This window comes from Perognathus longimembris, chromosome 22, assembly GCF_023159225.1.
Source record: "Perognathus longimembris pacificus isolate PPM17 chromosome 22, ASM2315922v1, whole genome shotgun sequence".
In the NCBI taxonomy this organism is placed as follows: Eukaryota; Metazoa; Chordata; class Mammalia; order Rodentia; family Heteromyidae; genus Perognathus; species Perognathus longimembris.
Genome location: NC_063182.1, coordinates 1,003,704 through 1,026,260, shown reverse-complemented (window position 1 = coordinate 1,026,260; position 22,557 = coordinate 1,003,704). Strand labels below are relative to the sequence as shown.

At 52.9% G+C, this 22,557-nt stretch overlaps 1 long non-coding RNA gene across 1 annotated transcript; it reads right to left on the bottom strand.

Moving 5' to 3' along the window:
• Positions 1 to 574: 574 nt before the first annotated feature.
• LOC125340126 lies at positions 575 to 9,978 on the bottom strand. The gene is made up of 3 exons (XR_007208691.1): positions 9,915 to 9,978; positions 8,199 to 8,383; positions 575 to 713 (listed from the first exon to the last, which is right to left on the bottom strand). It is a non-coding gene; the product is annotated as an uncharacterized LOC125340126 (long non-coding RNA).
• Between the last annotated feature and the right edge of the window lie 12,579 nt (positions 9,979 to 22,557).

Here is a 22,557-nt window from a genome sequence, read left to right as displayed (position 1 = left end):
CATGGGTCCGCCCGTCCCCCACCAGAGACCCTGCACCGCCTACAAGCACCTGAGGCTCAGGTCTGGATGGACGGGACTGCTTATATGACTGTGGGTAGCTACACAATTCTAAGTGTTGGCACCAATTGCTACCAAGACAGACAGCGCATCTGTTACACCTCCCCATCCAGTGCAGCGTGCGAAACTCCCTGCAGCCTCCATTTGTGTGTGTGTGTGTGAGAGCGAGAGAGCTGGTCCTGGGGGCTTGAACCCAGGGCCTGGCACTGCCCCTGAGCTTTACTGTTCACGGCTAGCACTCTACCACTTGAGCCACAACTCTACTTCCAGCTTTTTGCTGGTTAATTGGAGTCCCCTGGACTTCCCTGCTCAAGTTGGCTTCAAACCGTGATCCTCAGATTTCAGCCTCCTGAGTAGCTAGGATTATAGGCGTGAACCACGGGTGCCTGGCCATGGAGTCTCCAAGGCAATTTCTCCCTGACACAGGAAAATAATCCATAAATTGCAAGTACATGGAAAAAATGAAGTTAAGTCTGTAAGGAGCTGGGAGATCAGAGTTTATTCCAACAGGCCCATCTTTATTACTGAGATCACATCAATGCTTCTCAAGATCTTGCCTTGCTTAGTGTTCTGGTCCTCCCTGAGACTCTCCAAAACTCAAATGGGATGGAACCCCCAGTCTTGATTGTTAAGACCGTGGGAATCAGTTTGCAGCCCTGAGGGATAGAAAAGAGAGCTTCTTAGGTGCCTAATAGTTGGACAGAAGGAAAGCCCATGGCCCCAGAAAAAGCTGAGTTCAAATCCTAGAGCAGCTTTCCCCTTGGAGGCTGCCTGGCACGTGCTGGCTTCCGATGGGGAGCTCTGCATTGCTCCGTGAATGGAAGACTGAAGACACCCGGCTCCTGTAACAGCAGCGCACATCCCCCCCGGACCAGGGCTCCCCCCCCCCGGGGCTGTTGCTGGCTCCCCCTGGCTCCGGAGGGAGCCCAGCAGACCACCCCCTCCACAGACCCGCTTCCCCTTCCCTGCAATGCCACGAGGCCCTCAAGAACTTTGCCCTCGCCGAGGGGGATCAAGGAAGTCGCAGGACAAGAGTCATCTGGTTTGGGTCCCAGGTCTCAGCTAGAGACCCTGTGGCTTAGTGACTTAGGGGTGGCTGGTGCTTCACAAATACCCCTCATTTTTGAAGAACATGTTATGTGCAAGTTTTGTGTTACGAATGATTTCATTCTAGCCTTAACCTCCTGAGGTGTTAGTTTTCCCACACCAGTAAGGACATTGAATTGACAATGGTTTCCAAGTGTTTTCCCCTCACATGCTAGTATTTTTTGAGAGACAGAAGGTGTTTTATAGTATTTTCTATCTTTGTTTTATGATTTATGGTGCTAAGGTTCTATATTCTGGGCTTCTAAAGGACAATGGTCTTTGTGAGACTATATGGCTGTTTTGTTCCATAATTGCTTATGTCCATGTTCCTCAAATCTCATTTGTTCCCAAAGCACCTTTACCACCTAGCCCAGGTCTGCATGGCACCTGTATCAGCATTTAAGGTTTTCTTTAAATAGACTCCTTTTAACTTAAATAAATGTCTTTAAAATGGAAACTTTAGATCACTATTGCAAATGGAAAACCAGTCTCACCTGCCATAAATAGGAGCTAAAAGTAAAAATAAATACAATAAAACAATGCTATTAAATCCTAACTAGATACTGTTGCTTGCCAATGGCTCCAAGCCCAAGGCTTGTTCAAAAAAAAAAAGGAAAGAAAGAAGAAAAGAAATTGTGTGTGTGTGTGTGTGTGTGTGTGTGTGTGTGTGTGTGTATTAGCAAGGCTTGGAGAGGTTACTAATGACATATTTGCATCAAATTAAAGCATCACAAGGACTGAAGATGTCACTGAACTTTTATCACCTTCTCCTTAAGTGATGAGATTGCTGGGTGCTGTCCTCTGACACGGCCGTTCACCCTGAGTCTGTCCTTCCTGGAGGCATGACGTGCCTTTCTGTCTCGCGGACGGAGGACTCTGGGCCTCCGCCTCTCGGGCCCCACACACCGTCCGGAGGGGGGACTGCTGCTCCCTCTCTCCTAAGCTTCAAAGAGCGCTGCATGATTGCAAGAACAGACCCTTCAATCTAGATGGCACTTAGGCGTGGCTCTCCCTGGATTAGGGGACCAGACACCCCTAGGACCTGGTCCCTGGAGACGGTTGGAGACGTCCATGACCCGGGAGGTGCCGCGGGAACTCGGCGGGCCTGCGGCTGATGACAGTGCCGTGGGCGGAAGCAGGCAGGGCCCTGAGGTGCTGACGTCCCAGGACCAGGGAGAATCGAGCGCTGTGGACGCGGTCCGAGGTGTCCCAGCCCAGTCCCGGACGTTCGCTGCTGTTCCCCCTCCCTCCCCCCATGGGAGGCTGGATGCAGACTCGGAGTCGGCACAGGACAGGCCTCGGCCCGAGCGCCGGTCCCCACGGCCGGCCCCTCGCTGTGAACCGGGACGGCACACTGCCCAGGGCTGCCCGGGCCCTGCATTTCATCTCCCTGTGCAGTTCCACCTCCAGGACGTCGTTCTTGCTCTTGCTTCGCTCTCTTCCCTTTGCCTGACCCAGCTCCCGGGACCAACCTCTAAAACCCAGGCTGAAAAGGCTGGGCGCTGGGGGCGCACCCCTGTCATCCTAGCGACCCAGGAGGCTGAGATCTGCGGATCACCGTTCAAAGCCAGCCCGGGTGAGAAAGTCCATGAGATTCTTATCTCCAGCTAACTGACCACCAGAAAATCAGAAGTAGAGCTGTGGCTCCCAGAGGTAGAGCACAAGCAATTAAAAAAGCTCAGGGACAGTGCCCAGGCCCTGAGTTCAAGCCCCACAACTGACAAAAACATAAACAAGGGGGTGGGAATACGGCCTAGTGGTAGACTGCTTGCCTCGTATACATGAAGCCCTGGGTTCGATTCTCCAGTACCACATATATAGAAAAAGGCCAGGAGTGGCGCTGTGGCTCAAGTGGCAAAAAGAAGCCAGGGACAGTGCTCAGGCCCTGAGTTCAAGGCCTAGGACTGGCCAAAAAAAAAACATAAACAAAAAAAAACCAGGTAGTCCTGGCTGGGCCCCTTCCCTTCTCTGGGACTCAGAGAACTGGCGTATTTCATGCCTAAACCTAGGAAAAGAAAGCGATTGAAAACCACAATCTAAATTCCTTCTGGTCCTAGCACTGGGAATGGCAGGTGCAATAGTGCTCCCCGCCCCATGAAGAGGAAGCAATCCTGGCTACTTAGATTGCTATGCATCAGTAACAGCCCTGCAGACTGGACATCAGGAGGGAGAGGATAATCAGTTGGCTCGGGCCCACGAGGACGGGTAAAGCCCGCACCTCATACACCAGGGGCAGCCAGAGAGCAGGGGCCACATCTGTACGGAAGTACTGCAAGTGGCTCACTCCTCAGCCCAGTTCACAGCCCAACACATACAAGCCTCTCCATACATAACCGCCAAAGGAACACATGCATGATAAATTGACGAGATAATAGGCATTATTATTAGAAAACTGAGGTTGGCACCAAATGCAACCAACTTAATGTTCCTTCACCTTAACCTCCAAGAAGAGGAAACTTCATTTGAATTCTTGAGGTTACATTGAAATATTGACCTTATCTAAGGATAAGGGGGGGGAGTATAAAGATGTGTGTGTGTGTGTGTGTGTGTGTGTGTGTGTGTGTGTTGTATGTGGGATGGGAAGAAGGGAGAGAAGGAAAGAATAAGACTATTACTTTATTTTGGCTAACTAAAGAAAACTCAAATCCACAGGCATCCCTAGGCTGTCTCGGATCCTCTGCTATTTATCTACCTGGTTTTTATCCATTGGGTAGTGAGAACTTGGTTTCTAGCCCCAGCTCTGGTAAGATTCTTTGTGTGACCTCAGGTAGGTCATCTCTTTTCTTAGGCCTTAGTGCCCTCACTTGTAAAATGGGGTGTTAGGAAGGTGTGTCCCTTCTCATTATCTGTGATCTTTTCCATCGTATTATGATATTATCTTTGAGTCTACGAACTACAGGTTCCTAGAGCAGGGGGTGCCAGATTTTTTTTTGGCCAGTCCTGGGGCTCGAACTCAGGGCCTGAGCACTGTCCCTGGCTTCTTTTTGCTCAAGGCTAGCACTCTGCCACTTGAGCCACGGCACCACTTCTGGCCTTATCTATATATGTGGTGCTGAGGAATCGAACCCAGGGCTTCATGTATACGAGGCGAGCCCTCTTGCCACTAGGCATGTATGTTCCCAGTCCCCCAGATTGTTTTTAAGGGGTGTGGGAAACAGTCCATGCATCAGGCGTTATCTGTAAATAGTACATAAAATGACGATGTCTGTCATGTGTCCTAGCGTGAGGAGGCCACTGCGCTCTGCCAAAGGATCTCACACACTTTAAGAGTTAAGTCACGGCTTCTGGGCTAGGGAAGCGCCTTGAGAGGCAGAGCGCCTGCCTACCCAGCAAGGGCAGGGCCCTGAATCCAAATACCAGCTCTCCCCCTCCGCCCCAAAAAAGTACAGCTTGTGATGTGCGTGCCCCTGAGGATTGTCCCGGACTTGCACTGACTTCCCCATCACAGAGATGGGTGTGGCAGGGGCGGGAGACACCAATCAGCACTGAGAAGGGAGACGGGTCGCAGACCCTGTGACGATCTGAGAAAATTACTGACCTCCTCCATACAACCCAAACCAAATTTTACATACAATTTCTGGGTCGTCTTGGCTAAGAATTGTTGATTTAGCTAAACCCATAAGTAGAAGTCAGGAGGGGCTGGAGCAAATCCTCACTTGAACAAGAGCTCTACACTAATTATTAGGAAAGGCTAGAGACACGGTGACTACAACGACAGAATGAGGTCAGTGGCCCCGGGGCTGGGGGTTTGACTCGAGAGAGAAGGGAGCTAGGGAAACCAGGTGAAATCGCCATCAGCCATGTTCTCTGTTTCTTCTGCTAGAAAAGAAGATCTTTACATTGTTTTGAAAGACCAGACCTATAAGCTTCCAAACACAAGTCAACAGAGCTGTTTAAATCATTGGGGAGTTATTTATGAATGTAATCATCCGAGTAAATCATCTGCTCATGATAAACATAGAATGGGACGGAGAATCCACAGTCTCCATGATTGGATGTAGAAAACCAAAGAATCAGGATCAGGACTCCCTTCTGCGATGGTCCTGTTCAGAGAAAGGCCACCAGCTGGAAAACCCTGCCACGATCCTCACGAGCCCACCCTGGGGTGGTAGACACTTGATGGACGTGCACAACGTGAAAGGTGAAAATATGTTTTTGACCCTTGAGGGGTAATAATTTTAAAGATTGCGCTCAAAGCCACCAGCACCACAATTGCATTCAGCAGTTTCCTGGCAAAGGACAAAGAACCACATGGCCACGTCCAGTGTGACAGGCTGCTTCGCGGCCAAGGGCGGGGTTCAACGGCTGGGGGCTCCGTGCTTCTTTCTCTTTAATATACACCTGAGTCACGCGGGCACCTCGTCGCCATGAAGATTCTGATTCGGTAAATCTGGGGTACAGCTGAGATGGCCCCATTTCAACAGCCCTCAGACACGCCCTTGATGCTGGCTAACGAGCCCCATGGAGAAGGGCTGTGATCTCAGAGCCCAGCGCAGCCCACGGACTTGAGAATGGGGCCGACGGGTAAATCCTGCCTTCCGCTGAACAACCTTCACTACTCAGTAGCCTGTTTGAGGCGAGGCTCCTTACCTACAGCACAGAGCTAATAGGCAGGATCATTTCTTTATGCCATAAATATGTACGAGGCATCTACTCCATGTCAGCCTGCGCTAGGCCCGAGGGAGGCAGCGGTGAAACAAAACAGACCTAGTTCCTGTGCTCGGGAAGCTGACAGTATTGGAAATGATGGATGTAAAGTATTTAGCACGGTACCTGGTACATGATAAGAGCTTCACAAATGATAGTTGCTTTTATTAGTCGCAGCGCAGTACCATCAATTTTAAGCATCAGGGGACAAACCCTTCTTATCAGTGCTGACAGGATTTGGGAGTCATTTTACGATTCAGGGGTACAGCTATGAAAAGTACTTTTCCCTCCTGGTGGGAAGCTCCTGGGTTAGGGAGCAGCTGCAGATTTCTCTGACGTGTCTCCTGACGACAGCGCCCACTCTACTCTCGTGCTTGACCCTGAACGTCTGGCCTCCACGTCCTCCTGAGAGCTCCCTGAGGTCCCTTGATTGTCTTGCCCCCAACTTGAGTTCTCTTACCTTACCTGCCGCCTCAACCCTTTCCTCACCAAGTCTACTTGAAAAATGCTATGCGATCCTATGCCACGGGCCCAGGCCTGTAATCCTAGCTACTCAGGAGACTGGGACCTGGAGAATCACAATATAAAGCCAACCAGACAGGAAGATCCATGAGCTTCCTCTCTGCAATTAACCACACCACAAAAAAAAATCTGAAAATGGAGCTGTGGCTTGAGAGCAAGAGTACCGGCCCGGATTACAAAGCTAAGGGACAGCACCCAGGCCCTGAGTTGAAGCCCTAGTGCTAACACAGAGGAGGAGGAGGGGGGAAGGAGGGAGGAGGAGAACACAGAGAGAGAGAGACAGAGAGGGAGAAAGGAAAGAAAGGAAGAGGAAGAGAGAGAAGAGGGCGAAAGGAAGCAAGAAATTGAGACACGGAGAGAGAGAGAAAGAGACAGAGAGAGAAAGAGACAGAGAGAGAGACACAGAGAGAGAGAGAGAAGAAAGTTCTCTAACTGTGCAGTACAGTCAGTAGCCTGCTTTTTCAGGTGAGGAAACTAAGGCCTGGTTAGGTGACCAGCCTGAAGCCACACTGCCAGAGGGAACTGGGGCCCCAGGGCCTTGGCGTCCTGAGCCAGTGTCCGTGCTGCCCAGCCCGCCGCCCGGTCATAGCTAGGCACAGAGGCACCCAGGTGAAAAATCACCGCAGCCCGGGCTCAAGGCTCAGCCAAAGGCCTTACAGGCAAACTCTGTTTAAACCCATTTAACGAGGCCTCTCTTAATGATCTCATTAGCCTGGACAGGGCCCTTAGGAAACTTGAGGGGAGGCCTTGCTTTAAATGGAGGTTCTTTGAAGTGGTCACCACCTGAAACCGCCACCTGAAGGGGCAGGAACAACGCCAGCCTGTGATCCCCAAGCCGCTTGGGCAGGAGCCACGGAGCCTCCGGCCCGGTGCGGCGGGGCGGGGCCTCGGCGCTGCCCGGGAGCCACGCCGCCTGCCGCTCGCTCGCTTGCTTTCAGCTGCAGACTCCTTGGAATGGCCGGCCTGGCTAGGCAAAACGAAGCCGGGCACCCAGCAGTCAGTGGTGGGAGACCGGCCGCCCCTCCGAGCTCAGCGCCGGGCTCCCAGGCTCCTGGACCCCGCACGCTCCGTTGCTTCCCCTGGCCGCTTGCTTCATCCCTGGTTTTTGTCTCAAGTCCTCCTGTTTCTAGGCTGACACTCCTTCCCTTCCACGCCCCCCACCTGGATCTCCCTCAAGAGCGGGGCTCGATCTCTCTGCATCCGAGCAGCTGTGAAAACCTCAGCGAGACGCCCCGTCCATCATCAGAGATGCCTCGGTTCCTGGCCAGCTCCAGGTGCTCTGACCGTGTGTGGCATGAAGACGCGAGACAAGCCACGGGCCGGGAGCTCACGCGTGTCGCTGTGGCTACTCGGGAGGCTGAGGTCTGAGGATGTCAGCTTAAAGTCAGCCAGGGCAGGAACTAACCACCCAGAGCCAGAAGTGACCTGTGGCTCAAGTGGTAGAATATCGGTGTTAAGAGAAAACACTAAGGGACGGCAGGCAGGCGCGAAGTTCAAGTCCCAGTACTGGCGCGCGCACGCGCACACACAGACACACACACACAGACACACACACACACAGTGGGAGATTTGGAAAGTGTGCACTCTAGCAGGGCCAAACCCAGCTTCCCTGGGGGTGACTGAATGTCTAAGAAATAAATAGCTTCCCAATTGTCCTATCCCAGGGAACACGTCTCAGACAGGCAGAAGGAGAGATTCACCTTTGCCGAGCTCTGTGCGAGGCCTTCCCAGCAGGCTGCGGCTGAGGCCCCGGCCTATTAATAGTCAAGCAGCTGTTTGCTTCCCTGAATGAGACTCTTTATGGCAAGCTGCTTTGACAAAACAGATCCCGCTCCTTCCTGCCCAGAATATTTGGGGGTGGAGTGGCCATGGCCAGCTGCTCCTACCTTCCAGGGAAGTCGAGAAGGTCGGCACGGAGAGAAGTCCTCGCAGTGAGACCAGAGACTAGCTTATCCTCCTTCCGCGGCTCCCCGGTTCCTCTCCTCCTGCACCTAGCCTCGGCGAACAGCCGCACTGGTGACGGTCTAGCACTTTCTTGGGACAATCTCATCCCTCCCATGTCCCATTGAATCTAGGAAGCACAAAGTTGAAGCCTTGGGTGAACACACACACACACACACACACATACGCGCGTGCACACACACCCTCATGACATCTGGACTCATCTCCCATCGCCTGCCCACTCCATCTCCCGTGGATGTGGCTCGGCTTGTTCTCGGTCCTGCTGTTTCCTCTGCCTGGCTCCCTGCCCCCAGCTCTTCAGTAGTCAAAGGTCCCCAAGTGTCGCCTTGAAGGACAGCCCTCTAGGAAACCCGGTCTCTGTTTCCACCCCGGTGGGGGTCCATGTTCTGTGGAACGTGCCCCCTGCCTGAAGCTCTCTCTGGGAAGGGAGCCGTGGTGAGGATGTTTTCTTCATTCCAAGCCTCCATTCTCAGCCGACACATTGCTGAATCCAAACCAGAGTATAATGCCTCCTTCTCCTTCGTTTAACCCTGCAGTCCCGTCAGTCACCGAGGCCTGCTTGTCCAGCTGGCCAAGAACGGGAACTCTGGAAACAGACTGCTGGGTTCGAAGAGGACGCTGCCATTGACCAGTCGAGGGATGCTGAGTGAGCTACCTAAACCTGCTCGGAGCTGGAGCCTCCCACCTGGAAGCCTAGCTACTCGGAGGCGGAGATCGGAGGGTCCCTGTTTGTAGGCAGAGTGGACAAGCAAAGCCAGGAGATTCTTATCTCCAGTGAACCAGCAAAATTCCACAAGTGGGAGTGTGGCTCTAGCGACAAAGTGCCAACCTTGAGTGAAAGCCAAGGGAGAGAACAAGACCTTGACAAGTTCAAGGCCCAGTACCGGGATAAGTAAGTAAATAACTAAATTTAATCAATACTCTAACTTTGCACAGCCTTAGTTTCCTCACCTGGAGGATGGAACAACTCCTAGCATGTTCCCTAACGGTTGCTGTAAGAAGTTAAGCACAGGCTGGGAGCGTGGCTTAGTGGTAGAGTGCTCGCCTGGCACCTATGAAGCCCTGGGTTCGATTCCTCAGCACCCCATACACAGAAAAAGCCAGAAGGGGCGCTGTGGCTCAAGTGGCCGAGTGCTAGCCTTGAGCAAAAAGGAGCCAGGGACAGTGCCCAGGCCCTGAGTCCAAGCTCCTGGACTGGCAAATAAATATTTAAAAATAAATAAAAACAGTAATCACTACTGTTTATAAAATGCCTGGCCCAGGGCGTGACCCCTTCATTCAGCAAGGGTTTGTGGTATAAATAACTGGACTCGGTGTTCCTCTCTGACCACAGAACCTTTGCAGAGCCCCCATTTAGCCATCTCCAGGGGCCCGTGCCCGGCCACACGTGCCCAGAGGAATGCCTGCAGAGGGACACCCTCCCGCCATCAAACAGGTGCGGTGTGATGCGGGGACCAGGGGCCTGGGGGAGAGAAGCGGGGGGCACGCCCATGGCCTGGCTGCCCCCCGTATGCGGGTCCAGCTGCCCGAGCTGAAGCTCCCGGGACAGTGCTGGCACCAGACGCCTGCGGCCACCTTCCCCTCCGGGATGAGTCCTAAGTTGGGTTCCCAGGGACGGTCAGGACCGCCGGAGCACTTACCAGGAAGAGCCTGGATTTGCCTTGCAGTGCCTGAGGGGGTGGAGAGGCCCCCGGGGTGGGGGGGGTCAGGGAGTGGGGGGGGGGGGGAGAGAGACGGAAGGCACGCCCCTCTGCTTCCAGTCCCTCCCAGAGGTTCCGGAAAGAGGGAGCAGCAATCTGGCCAGCGCTGCCTTTCCCAGTCCCGGAAGTCCTTCACTCCCAGGACGCCACGTGATCGCTCGGACACCGTCCCGTGGACACGTCCAGCTCAGCTCCCCCGCGCTACAGCGAGGCTCAGGACAGACGAGCGTCCTGCCAAGGGCCGCACGGCGGCTGGAAGCAGCCCCCCCCACCCCCCTCCCGCCAGGCTGTGCCTGAGACTTAGTGGGGTGCTCTCTGGTGTGAGGGACCCAAGACTTCTTTTTTCCGTATTCAGTTCAAGTATTGTGTACCTAATAAATGTTCCTCGTTGTATTAGAGATACAATGATAGTTCTTGGGGTTGGTTTTGTGGTATTTTTTGTATGTACATGTGTTTTGGGCAGCGTGTGCGTGTGTGTGTGTGTGTGTGTGTGTGTGTGTGTGTGTGTGTGTACTAGTACTGGGATTTGAACCCAAGACTGTGCTCTTGCTTAGCTTCAGGACTGGTACTCTGCCATTTGAGCCACATCTCCGTGTCCAGCTTTTTTTCTCTCAGATGTGTCTGTCCAGGCTAACTAACCCTGAACCACGATCCTCAGACCAGGAGTGAACCGCGCCAGCCCTGAGCTTACTGAACACAGGACCTACAACTTCAATCTCCAAGACGTGAAAGGACGTTCACACTTATTCAAATGCAGGAAAAGCCACACGAAGACCATCCTGGGATTTCATTGTGTATCCATTAGGCTGACCGGAGGGTAGAGTCTGACAATAGCAAGTGTGGGCAAAGAACGTGGATCCCAAGCTTACGCGGCAACGTCTGCGGGGAACAGGGGAGTTGGAAAACAATTCAATACTACTTTGTAAAGTTGCTAAGTTGCTTTTCTTACAGCCTAGCAACTCTACTCTCCACGGGGCGTGCACAAAGCTTATCATTGTAACCACTATGAGGCTTAGCATTTTCAATGTTTTGGTGCCAATTAGTAAGGAACTATTCCAGATCTTCCCCTGTCCCTTTTATCTGTGTCCTGCCGGCCCAAGCCCTTTCCCCACCCACCTACCCAGGATCTAGCAACTAAAAGATTAACATGAGCTTCACAGAACACCTTTAGGGCCGTATTGCAGCTCCATAGTTGTCTGATTGCCTCGTGCTATTTTTGTCCTGGTCCTTGCCTGTCCTGATGTGCACCCTTGAGGAACCCTGGCTCATAGGTACTGAGAGAAATGAGCAGGCTTAGTCAGAACATCGGCGTTCTTAACAGAAACAACAACTGCAGCCATCACAATAGCCACATAGCTATAAATAATCTGATGTCTGTGGCCCGGAGAAGCACATCGGAACGGCTTCCTGTGTCGTCTCAGAGAAGTTCCTCAGGGGTTCGTGGCAAATGGAAGGGAAAGGCCCATCTTCCAGGGCGCTGGGTCCAATCAGAGTCTCACGCTAGATAACCGTGCACTGTGCACTCTTTAGATCAGGTCCCTTGTGGCTTAGGATCGTGTCTTACTGACTATTCTCCATCCCATTTAACAGGTAAAGAAACTGCAACAGAGAAGTAAAGCGGCATGCCCCGAGTCACACATCGTGTAGCTGAAGTATGGCCTCCTGTCTGTTCCATTCCAAAGCTCAATCTCCCCTTCCCCATCCTGGGCGCGTTGTCTCAGACCGGCCGTGGTTTGGGGTACAGGTCATGCTGTTTGCAAGCATGGAGGACTGCCTGGCCCATGGGAGATTCCCAGGAAACGGGAAGTCAGAGGCAGCGATCTGTTCTGACCGACCTCAGTCCCTGGGCTGGCTTCTGCCCCTGCCAGCCTCCCTGCTCCTGTGCACCCACACCAGAAGCTATGTCGACAGAGTTTCCTTGTTCCCCAGCTTCCTGGCTGAACTTGGATGGGGAAGACACAGCTCACCCTCCATCCTGAGATCCTTCCGGATCTTCTTTTGATTGGTCTTAGTTTTGCCAGTACCAGGGTTTGACTTGCTTACTAGTGGAGTGAGCCACATTTGGCACTTTGCTCACTAACTTGAGATGGAATCTCAATTTTTCTGCCTAGTGCCTTGAACCCCAATCCTGCTGGTCTCGGCCTCCCGGGTAACCGGGATTATAGGCATGGACCACCAGTGCCCAGGAGTTGCCTTTGATTTTTTTGTGGTTGTTCATTTGTTTGTTTTGCCAGTCCCAGGGCTCGAACTCAGGACCTGCGTGCTGTCTCTAACCTTCTATTGCTCAAGGCTAGCACTCTTCCACTTGAGCCATAGCTGTACTACATAACTTTTTTGGTAGCTAATTGAAGATAAGAGTCTCCCGGGCTGGCTGGGGCTAGCCTTGAACTGTGATCTAGGTGTGAACCGCCAGTGCCTGGCTTGTTTTTTGAGACAGGATCTTTCTTGTGTTCTAGCCTGGCCTAGAAATCTCAGTCCTCCTGACTCCACCTCCCCAACGCTGGGATTACAGGCGTGCACCACCCCCATTATAGGTTTCTTCAAACCTTTACACATAAAGAATTATGAGTCCAATCTTTCACCCCTTTATTTAAGTGTGGATGATGGGGCACCCATTTCCACAAGCAAAACAGTGAGCTGAGCTTGGGAGAAACAGCAGTGAGCAGTCACGGTCCCTGCATGCTGAAGCCCACTGTGCCTGTCGTAGGAGATCCCAGGCCTAAAACCAGGTGGCTGGGTGGCTGGTGCTAGCAGGAGCCGCCCTTCAGCCTCGCCAGATGCCCAGTCTGGACACGTGGCACTGAAAGCCCTGGGTGCCTCCTGTGTGACCTTTCACCCGAGAACTTGTTTCCTCCTCTGGAAGAGAGGTATAGCTGAGAGAAATTCAGTGTGCTCGCTTGTTTGCTTGCTTTCCCTAATTCAATCTCTTTAACAAATAAAAATAAAGAAAGTATGTTTGCCCAAATAGTGGCAGGCCCCACCTGAGTGTTAATATTATACTTTCCAGAATTAGAATCCAAAATTACTACAAATGGCCTCCATGCCCCCGGTAATGAAGGGCAAGAAGCCTGAGCCCTGGACTCAGGTCTGCCGGGGACAGAGCCACCGCCGAGGTGTCTCAGAGCCTCTTCAAGGTTCCTTTGTATCTTGTTATGAAGACAGAGCGTCCACATCTCATTTTCCTATCATAAAATCCAGTGAGGAAAGCGTTTTGATCCTTCTTTTCTATTCCTTTTTCTATCCTTATTTTCTTTCTTTTTTTTTTTTTTTTTTTTTTTGGCCAGTCCTGGGCCTTGGACTCAGGGCCTGAGCACTGTCCCTGGCTTCCTTTTGCTCAAGGCTAGCACTCTGCCACTTGAGCCACAGCGCCACTTCTGGCCGTTTTCTGTATATGTGGTGCTGGGGAATCGAACCCAGGGCCTCATGTATACGAGGCAAGCTCTCTTGCCACTAGGCCATATCCCCAGCCCCTATCCTTATTTTCTTGACAAGTAAATGAAAGCAGAAGAATACAGGCAACCCAATCCTGGGCTAGGCACTGTCCTTTAGCTCTTTTACTCAAGAGTGGCATTCTACCACTAGAAGCAAAGGCACAGATCCACTTCCGGCTTTTTGGTAATTGGAAAGAAGAGTCTCACAAAGTCTCCTGCCCAGGCTGGTTTCAAACCTCAGTCCTCAGATCCCAGTCTCTCCAGTAGTTAGGATTACAGGCGTGAGCCACCAGCAGCCCTCTTGGGAAAATTCTCTCTCTGACTCAGAGAATATGTCTAGGAATCTTGATGGTCTACACCCAAATTTAAGAATACCATAGTAACACCGATACCCCATTTACATGCATGTTTTCCTGGCCAGTACTGTGCTTTGAACTCAGGGCCTAGCACTTGCTTGAATGGTGCTCTATCCCTAGAGCCATGCCTCTAGCCCAGCTTTTGGCTGGTTATTTTGGAGATGAAGTGTATGAACTTTCCTTCCCCCGGACTTGCTTAGCACCATGATCCGATGGCTCACAGCCTCCTGAGTAGCTAGGATTGCAGCCCTGAACCACTGGCGCCCAGACATTTTTTATATTTTTATTGCATCAGTGAAAACAGAAAAAAAAAAAAAAAGTTTCCCAGGTTGAGCAACAGCCAAACCTTAGTTTGTTCCGGGGGCTCCGAAGCCCCTGACGACCCTGTGCTAACGTGATCGCAAATAGAAGCACCAACGCGGCCTCGATGTTATAGGGCCATGCCGCGCCGTAAAGCAAACTTCAGAATGATCTAAAAATACAATGGTAATTGTTTGGGATTGTTGCTGAAGGAAAATTAAAAATTAAAGTCCTCAGGAACTCGTGGGAGCCTCCTCCTCTCAGATCTGGGATTGTATCTTGCAGCTTCGCCTCGCCTGGAAAGCCCTCCCCATTCGAACAGTCCTCCAGTTTCCCTGGTAACCATCTGCTGGAGGAAATGACAATTAAGCTGTTCAGCTGCCTGGTTCACTTAGTTCTCCCACTATGGCTCTTTGCCAGGGTCAGACAGGCCTGGATTTACCCACCTACAGCAACATGCTGGAGGAGAAGACAGCCCCCAAGGCCAGAGATGGGCCTTAAAATACCTAGTACAAAAGCTAAGGCCAGGAGGGCAGGGGGCACCTCTCTCCCTCGTCCATCCAGTCTGCATTCATTCCCGCCTGCGGGGTCACAGACTCTAGATGAAGAGGGGGAGAAAAGGAGGCACGGATGCCGAGCTCTGAGGGCTCACGCCTGTAATTCTTACTCGGGAGATTGAGATCTGAAGGTTGCAGTTCAAAGCCAGCCTAGGCAGGAAAGTTCACGAAACTCCTATCTTCAGTTAGCCAGCCACAAGCCAGAAGTGAAAGTGTGGCTCAAGTGGCAGAGGGCCAGCCTTGAGCGGAAAAAAAAACCTAAAGGATAGCTCCCAGGCCCCAAGTTCAAGCCCCTCCTAGGTGGAGGGGCGGGGAGAAGATGACACGCAAGTCACAGCCAAGTTTACCCCCGTGCAGACCGTTTCTGCTGCCGTGCTTCCTCCCGAGCAGGGGCTGAGGTTAGGGAGTAGGAGGCTGGGCGGTTATTTTTCTCCGTACTCTTTCTGTATCTTTACATTTGTACAACACACGCGCGCGCCACCCACTCGGAAACTGCAAACACAACGTGGAATGAAAGTGGCAAGTTGTAGAATGATGCCCTTTAGAGAAAGTTTATAAATCTACAAAGCAAGGCCTTTCTCTGGAAAGTGTTGCTCTGGAAGGTATCGGGAGGGAGGGAGGGAGGGAGGGAGGGAGGGAGGACACAAATGGTGTCCATGCACAGGGAATAAGCTGACCACCACTCTCGCAGGAGGGGCAAAATAAGTTGAGAAGCTCCTATTTACTAATAGCCTGAACTCACCATCTAGGCCATGGGAACAAGGGACCGCCTATGTTTTCCCCTATATTTCTCATATGCCGACTGTCTTCTAATTTTAAAGAGCAGGGAGGAACTTGGAGGGCTTCCCTAACGCCCGCCGTCTCCCAGGTCACTGATCACTGTCAGAAAGCTCCGTCTGGAGGTTCACCTTGGAGTCACTGGCCCGCTTCTGCTCCGGAAGGATCCCAGGTGAACACTCAGCCACGGTGGCGTCCCTCCAAGCCGCCTCCTGCTCTCTGCAGACGGCGCCTCCTGGCCGCCCCCTCCCCTGGCGCGGCACCCCGGCCCCCTTCTCCACCAGCAGCCTGCCCCACTCCTTCCAGCCTCCTCAGCAGATGGCGGCGTGTACAGCGTGTCCTCTTCCAGAGAGAGTCCTTGACAAGCCCGGAGGCAAAGGCGGCTCCCAGAATCCCCAGACTTCTCCCCGGAGCTCTCTGCGGACCCCGGGCCCGTCTCCACAGGGAGCTTCCATGGGAAGGGCTGGATGGGCGTGGGGATAATAGCTCTTGATTCACCGGGTGACTGGGTGACCCCAGCCAGCTCCCTGAGCCTCCACGGGCTCAACGGGGGAGGTGTGCTGTCCAGCAGAGCGCCCCAAACCTAGAGGCACCAGACCACCGGGGAACAACTAAGAGGCAGATGCAAGGGCCCCAAGATCGGGGAATCCCACTCGCAGTGAACAACCCAGGGGTTCCAACGCACAGCCAAACCTGGGAGCCACCAGGCCGTCCTTCGAGGCTGGGCATTCGTGAATGCAGGAAAACACGGTCCCCATATTTCTCCTCCCCGCCCCCAGTGCCTTTCTGCATCTCTGTTAACCGTCACCCTGAATCGTACATGCCAAGCAGGGTGCTAGGTGAAAAAGAGGGAGCAGATGAGCTTCCAGAACACGGCCCCTCTCTGCCTCCCACTCCCTAGTAACCACAAGCTGGGGAGGAGGCGAGGGGGGAGCCGGCACCGCACACCCCCACAGGCGGGGCCGGGCCGGGGTGAGAACCACTGCGCAGCTGCTGAGCTCCTGCCCCACCCCAAGACCGGCACCCCGGATCCCGCAGGCAGCTCCTTCTCCCTCTCCTACGCCCTCCTCCAGAAGCCGGCGCCCCTACAGAAGCCGGCGCCCCTACACGCCACAACATCACAACATCGGCGTCTCCACCGCAGCCATTCCCCGCGCGCTTTCCACCTGTGCTATTATTTAATTGGTACTTTCTTTCACATTGACTCACTGTTTCTCTATTTGAATGCCTATGTAGCCCCATCCCAGGCAATGCTATCTGCAAAATAACAGGTTTGATGCGCTTGTTATCTTTTTGTCTGATACACACTAAAATAAATACGTAACGATTTCCATCTCAAAATGCCCACCTATTTCTCCCTCAAAGCTTCTTGGCCTCCCCTAACCCTGTCATGTAAATTGGGCCACCCGCCCAGGGCCAAGCCCTGGGGGTTGAGCCTGCTAAGTCCCCCCCCCCCCACACACACACACACTTGGGTCCCCCTGTGACCTTGACCTCTGGGAGCACCTTCCTTTGGTGGTGCACTGCCCCCTCCTGGTTGGTCCTTCCGCAGCACCGAGGGAATTCTGGAAGGAACAGCGCAGAAGGGGGGGGGGGGACGGGGGGGGGGGGGCTGGTGCGGATGACTGCCGTGGTGGAACCCCAGTCTGCCCAGCACAAGCGAGATGGAAAGCCGGGCACTCGGGGAGGACGGCGCAGAGCAGAAGGTGGCGTTCGACCCCCGGCTTTGAAGGATAAGTAAGAAACAGTGAACCGTCCAAGGGGAAAGGGCAACCTCCGCAGGATCTGAAGGAAGAGAGGTTTTGTTCCCAAGGACAATGGGTGGGAAAGATTTGGTGTCTGGCTTGGGAACATGCCAGAGGGCAGACTAAGTATTAAGATCGTGTGGCCCACGTGCAGCCAGGCGGTGTGATAAGCAGGGATGGGCTTGGTGTGATGCCACACGGTATATAGAACACCAGGGACGGGACAGGGAGGAAGAGGAGGCCGAGACAGAGAGCTAGGAGGCCGCCCGCTCTCTCTAGCCTGCTAGGGGCCTGGCTTAGTCACTTCCTGTCCCCGGACCTTCACTGTGGGAGGAAAGAGCTTGGCTAAAGGCTCTCCCAGGGCCGTCTCGGCTCCGAGAGAGAAAAGCACCAGAAATAAGAAATGATGCTGATGAGACTGACCGTTCACCTGGCCTCATCTTTTAAAATAAAACACACATAGGCTGGGTGCCGTGGTCCACGCCTGTAATCCTAGCTACTCGTTAGGCTGAGATCTGAGGATTCCAGTGCAAAGCCAGTCCAGGCAGACAAATCCAGGAAATTCTTTCCTCCAATGCACCATGAAAAAAAGCTAGAAGTGGAGGTGTGGGTCAAGTGGTAGAGTATCAGCCTTGAGTGAAAAAGCCAGGCAAGAGTGCAAGGCCTTGAGTTCAAGCCCCAGTACCACCAAAATACATATGCACATGCATGCCTGCAAGCACACATACATACATACATACATACATACATACATACACACATACATACATAACAAACGCACTTACGGCTGGGGTGCCGTGGTGCGCCTGGGCTTGGGCACTTGGTTGAGATAGAGTCTTGTAAACTTTTCTGTCTAAACTAGTCTTGAACTTGGGTCCACCATCTCCACCTTCCAAGGAGCTGGGGTTTCAGGTTTGAGCCACGGTGCCTGGCTAGTTGAGAGGTTTTCACTAGGGTGGGTCCTGTTGTATTACAACTCATAGTGAACAATTTGTATCCTGCAGCCTCCCCCCTCCCTTCCCCCCCCTTCCCCCCTCCCTACCCCCAGTACGTGTGCCAGTCCTGGGCTCTGTCCCTGAGCTTTCTGAGCCACTGCTCCACTTCCAGCTTTTCGGTCGATAATTGGAGGTGAGAGTCTCATGGACTTTCCCGCCTGGGCTGGTTTGGAGCTTTGGTTAAAATACAAACCGAATACTGTCTCAGTGAAAGAGAACTGAAGAAACACGTGTAACGGAGACGCGATCGCGGCTTAGAGCGTGGCGTTTAAGAGCACAGTTCAAAAGGATGTCTTTGCAGACACTGAGGAAAGTGTGGGCATCTCCTCTGTGTTAGGCTCTCGGCCTTCTGTGTCTCAGATGACAAGGGTGAGCCACCTCCAGCCTGGCTACAATCCCTTTGTAGGAAGGAAAAATGAGCCAGGGACAAGGAGATCATCAAACCTCAAACAGGATGGCATCTGCCTTCCGGGAGAGAGAGGAGGTGGGTGAAGGGAGCCGGCTCTGGGTCCCAGGCCCCTGGAGAAGAGCGCCTCTCTTGAATCCGGGCTGGGGAAGGCCCTCCCCCAGCACTTCCATTTCACAGAACCGGAGACCATCAGGTCACACAGCAGAACCGGAGCAAGAAGAGTCATCTCCAGGCTACTAGACCAGCGGCCCCTGTAGGCTACCGCCCACCAGAGCCTCCAGCTGGGGGAGGAGGCCCCCGCGCCCCACCTGCTGGGCCCCCCTGGGCCTTGCTCTGCTCTGCGGCACTGCACTGGCGGAAGCCTGGCTGCCCTGCCCTGCCCTGGCAGTTGAGTGGACTGGAAGCTTCCGGCTCCTGCCACTCACTGACAAAGGAGAAGAAATGCTCCAAGGCGAAACGTGTTTTTATGCTGGGTTTTGTTTGCTGCTTCCTTAATTGTTGCCATGGTCTATTTTATTGGTTTAATGTTTTAATTTTGAGCTTGGGCCCCGAGGCGATTCAGTGAAGGGTATGATTTGGAAAATCAGGCGAATAAAGAAATTGTCCTCCGAAGAAGCAGCTCCCAGCAGTAGAGGACAAAGTGTAAGTGCCAGCAACAAATCCTACTGGACACCCCACAAAAGCAAACGACCTGTGACCTGTGCCTGGACAGAAGGCATTAGGCCCTCCTGGTTTATTTAGGTTTGGAAGTTAAAAAAAGCACTCCTTCTCTGCTTCTCCCAAGGCGAGCGCAGAACGCATGCCCAGGCCCTTCTCTGCGGCTCAGGACGCGTGCTTTCCTCTCCGGGAATGCCCTCCTCCTCTGTGGGGAAGGCAGTCACCATCGCCTCGCAGACGGTGGCAGGACTCCCCAGGCAAGGGCTGGACACCAGGGCTTTGTATTTGGGTGTTGGATTTTTCAGCTACAGCAAGGATGCCCTCAAGAAAGTGAAACCGAAGCTGGGCTGGTACTCATGCCTGTAATCCCAGCTACTCAGGAGGTTGAGATCTGAGGATCAAGGTTCAATGCCAGCCAAAGGCAGAAAGGTTTGTGAAATCTGCATATCTAATTAACCCTGCAAAAGCTAAAAGTGAAGGTGTGGCTTACAGAGTAGAGTGCCAGCCTTCGGTGAAAAAAGCACAACTATAGCCTGAGGCCCTGAGTTCAAACCCCAGTGTTTGCATTAAAATTTTTTCAAAGAAAGTGAAATGGTGCTGGGTGCTGGTGGCTCACACCTGTAATCCTAGCTACTCAGGAAGCTGAGATCTGAGAATCGATGTTCAAGGCCAGCCTGGCTTTGAAAGGCCATGGGACTCTTATATCCAATGAACCACCAGAAAACCAGAAGTGGTGCTGTGACTCAAAGTGGTAGAATGCTAGCCCTGAGCTGAAGAGCTCAGGGACAGCACCCAGGCCCAGAGTTCAAGCCCGACAACCCACAGAAGGGAGGGAGGGCGGGAGGGAGGGAGGGAGGGAGGGAGGGAGGGAGGGAGGGAGGGAGGGAGGGAGGGAGGGAGGGAACGATTTCTGGGAGGAAGAGCATCCTGAAATCTCAAGTCTAACAGGCTTGTATCCTCATCATCCATGCCATTGCCCACCCGCCTGGCACTGTCTCTGATCCCAGGCTTTTGGTTCCCACTCTTAAATGGCCCATACAAAGACTTGCACTGTCTCCCTGAAAACCAATCCCATCCGCCTTCATTTCACACTTCCTCCCCAGCCTAGATCCACAGACAAGATGCCTCTTGGACAACACCTTAGAGCCCTGTGTCCATTTTCCCTGCTCATCTGGAAAAACCCTCCACCAACACAAACCCTACCAAGTACTCTCCTCTGCCTGCACCCGGCCAGGTGACACTTGGTGGTGGAAATCTCAGCAGGACAGGCCAGAACACACATGCTTTAAAGACCATCAACCCCACGTGTGTTGTCACGACTATCAGGAAACTGGAGCTCCTGTGGGCACATTGCTTCTCAGCTCTGGGAACGACCCTTCTGGTCCTCCCCACACACACACACACGCCTCACCCCTTCCCCTCACTCTTAGCAGACCTTTCCTCCCACTTTGCAGAAGAAAATAGCTCAAGATGAAATCTCCCTCAACACCCCACTGCAAACCTACATCTACATCTGCACCCATTCCCGCTTTGTTCTCCTTTCTGCGTTCCGAGGAAGCCCTCCCTCCTCATCTTCAAGACCAGCCTCTCCACCCACACCCCCACTCCTCCTCTCAGACAGGCTTCTCACAGCAGCCCAGGGCTATAAATCCCCTTCATTAAGCTTCCCTCTGCAGTGCGTGCACACGCGCGCGCACACACACACACACCCATCACCACCACCACCACCAAAAAAAAAAAAGCCCTGCCTCCCTTGTTCTTCCTGTCCCCTTTAGGACTCCCACTGTCACCTGACCCCTGCCTGAATCCCTCCCAAGCCCCACGCCAGTCATGTAAACCAGAGGGCTCCAGCTCCAGCCCCGACCTCTGTGCTATCCTCGAGCCGGGTTTCCAAGCACACGCTCAGGGTAGGGAAGAAGGCTCGCTTAGCAAGCAAAAGGCCCTGGGTTTTACCTGCAGTACCTACCCTGGCTATCCACAGGCATTTGGGGCTCAAGATGTCTGAAGTAGGATTCACACTCTCACTCCCCCCCATCCTCCTCCTCAGTCCCTCCCACACAGCCCTCTTTCCGTTTTCCCATCTCAGATGGAGAGTCTGTCTGCTGGTTTCACAGCTTGTCCTGCACTGTCTTCCCCTCTCTCTTTTATCCCCCTCTGCGCCCTCCCCTGGGCCGCACCCAAAGGCGGCTGATCCTGAGCGAGGCCGAATCTGCATCCAGCTAGCCATTGAACAGCTATCTAGTGTGGATGGATTGTGGATTGTAGTTTAATGAGAGGAGCCATGCTAAGCAAATGGTCACATACTACAGTGACAAAAGGATAAAGATAACATTTTAGTGGAATAAGAGTGTTGAGAGCCACAAGGCCTGGCCTCTGATTAACTAAGTGAACCTGGGCAAGTTACCTAATTTCTCTGTGCCTCAGCTCCTGTGCCTATGAAATGGAGATAGCTTTCATTTCTACCACCCAAGCTTGTCATGAGGAGTTCTAAGCAGAAATGCATAGAAGAGCTCCTAAGAATAGTGCATGCGAGTGTGTTAGCGATTGTTGTAAATGCATTTACAACAATTGGAGGCAGGGCAAGTATAGTTAATACAGTCCAGGCCAAAGTGTTACCTGGTTGTTCATTATGTCAGTCCTAATCGTTAGATTAATTCCAGAGAAGTTACCACTTTGTCATTGGAACCAAACTAGTTGCTTGGCAGAAGGTCTCCGTAGTTTTTCACTTTAAGACAATAAGCAACTGGCATTATTTTGTTTTTGTTTTTTGTTGGTCATTGGGTGTTGAACTCTGGGTGGGTCATGGGTGTTGAGCTCTTCAGATCAAGGCTAGCGCTGTACCACTTGAGCCACAGTGCCATTTCCAGTTTTCTGGTAGTTAATTGGAGATAAGGGTCTCACAGACTTTCCTGCCTGAGCTGGCTTTGAACCATGATCCTCAGATCTCAGCCTCCTGAGATGACAGGCCTGAGACACTTGGTGCCTGGCTGGCATTGGGTTTTCTGTTTTGTTTTGCTTTGGTTTTGGCAGTCCTGGGGCTTGGACTCAGGGCCTGAGCACTGTCCCTGGCTTCTTTTTGCTCACTCGACCCCTTGAACCACAGCACCACTTCTGGCTTTTTCTATATATGTGGTGCTGAGGAATGGAAGCGAGGGCTTCGCGCATGCTAGGCAAGCCCTCTACCGCTGAGCCACATCCCCAGCCCCAGGCATTGGTTTTTGAGGGGCCAGTTTGCCCTCTGTCACAAGGCATTTATCAGCGAATCCTGTTTTTTCCTGGAGCCCAGTTGTGAAGGGAGTGCAGCCGGAACAGCTCAGATCAAAGGGCACTGATAGAAAGGAGGGGAGGGAACCGGT